Below are 2,256 nucleotides of genomic sequence, written 5' to 3'. Positions count from 1 at the left end.
TGATAAAAACAGAATTTTTGATGTGGAATGCTACTTGGCATAATTTCAATGTAATTCTTCTTAATTGTGGTATGAATATTCAGATCCGAAAGATTCAAGACAAAAGTTTAATATTGACATAAAAATAATAATACTTCAAGCATACTAACTAAGGAATTATGTCTTATCAAAATAACATGGCCAAAGAAAGTTATCCCTACAAAATAATGTAGTGTGGCTATGCTCTATCTTCACCACACAAAATATTTAAATCATGCACAACCCCGATGACAAACCATCAATTGTTTCATACTTTTGACGTTCTCAAACTTTTTCAATCTTCACGCAATACATGAGCGTGAGCCATGGACATAGCACTATATGTGGAATAGAATGGTGGTTGTGGAGAAGAGAAAAAGGAGAAGATAGTCTCACATCAACTAGGCATATCAACGGGCTATGGAGATGCCCATCAATAGATATTAATGTGAGTGAGTAGGGATTGTCATGCAACGGATGCACAAGAGCTATAAGTATATGAAAGCTCAACAAAAAAACTAAGTGGGTGTGCATCCAACTTGCTTGCTCACGAAGACCTAGGGCATTTTGAGGAAGCCCGTCATTGGAATATACAAGCCAAGTTCTATAATGAAAAATCCCCACTAGTATATGAAAGTGATATCATAGGAGACTTTCTATCATGAAGATCATGGTGCTACTTTGAAGCACAAGTGTGGTAAAAGGATAGTAACATTGTCCCTTCTCTCTTTTTCTCTCATTTTTTTGGGCCTTTTCTTCTTTTTTTATGGCCTCTTTTTTTTCGTCCGGAGTCTCATCCCGACTTGTGGGGGAATCATAGTCTCCATCATCCTTTCCTCACTTGGGACAATGCTCTAAAAATGATGATCATCACACTTTTATTTACTTACAACTCAACAATTACAACTCAATACTTAGAACAAAATATGACTGTATGTGAATGCCTCCGGCGGTGCACCGGGATATGCAATGAATCAAGAGTGACATGTATGAAAGAATTATGAACGGTGGCTTTGCCACAAATACAATGTCAACAACATGATCATGCGAAGCAATATGACAATGATGGAGTGTGTCATAGTAAACGGAACGGTGGTAAGTTGTATGGCAATATATCTTGGAATGGCTATGGAAATGCCATAATAGGTAGGTATGGTGGCTGTTTTGAGGAAGGTATATGGTGGGTGTATGATACCGGCGAAAAGTGCGCGGTATTAGAGAGGCTAGCAAAGTTGGAAGGAAGAAAAGTGCGTATAATCCATGGACTCAACATTAGTCATAAAGAACTCATATACTTATTGCAAAAACCTACAAGTTATCAAAGCAAAGTATTATGAGCATGCTCCTAGGGGGATAGATTGGTAGGAAAAGACCATCGCTCGTCCCCGACCGCCACTCATAAGGAAGACAATCAATCAATAAATCATGCTCCAACTTCATCACATAACGGTTCAGCATACGTGCATGCTACGGGAATCACAAACTTTAACACAAGTATTTCTAAAATTCAAAACTACTCAACTAGCATGACTCTAATATCACCAACTTCATATCTCAAAACAATTATCAAGCATCAAGCTTCTCATAGTATTCAACACACTCATAAGAATTTTTCTTTTTTCTTTAAATCTTGAATGCCTATTATTGTTAAAGCAAACTACCATACTGTTTTGTAGGACTCTCAAAATAATCTAAGTGAAGCATGAGAGAACAATTGTTTCTATAAAACAAAATCACCACCGTGCTCTAAAAGATATAAGTGAAGCACTAGAGCAAAAACTATATAACTCAAAAGATATAAGTGAAGCACATAGAGTATTCTAATAATTTCCGAATCATGTGTGTCTCTCTCAAAAGGTGTGTACAGCAAGGATGATTGTGGTAAACTAACAAATAAAGACTCAAATAATACAAGACGCTCCAAGCAAAACACATATCATGTGGTGAATAAAAATATAGCTCCAAGTAAAGTTACCGATGGAAGTAGACGAAAGAGGGGATGCCTTCCGGGGCATCCCCAAGCTTTGGCTTTTAGGTGTCCTTAGATTATCTTGGGGTGCCATGGGCATCCCCAAGCTTAGGCTCTTGCCACTCCTTGTTCCATAATCCATCAAATCTTTCACCCAAAACTTGAAAACTTCACAACACAAAACTCAACAGAAAATCTCGTGAGCTCCGTTAGCGAAAGAAAACAAAAGACCACTTCAAGGTACTGTAATGAACTCGTTATTTATTTAT

Source organism: Aegilops tauschii, chromosome 2 (assembly GCF_002575655.3).
Source record: "Aegilops tauschii subsp. strangulata cultivar AL8/78 chromosome 2, Aet v6.0, whole genome shotgun sequence".
In the NCBI taxonomy this organism is placed as follows: Eukaryota; Viridiplantae; Streptophyta; class Magnoliopsida; order Poales; family Poaceae; genus Aegilops; species Aegilops tauschii.
Note: the sequence above shows the minus strand (reverse complement) of the source record.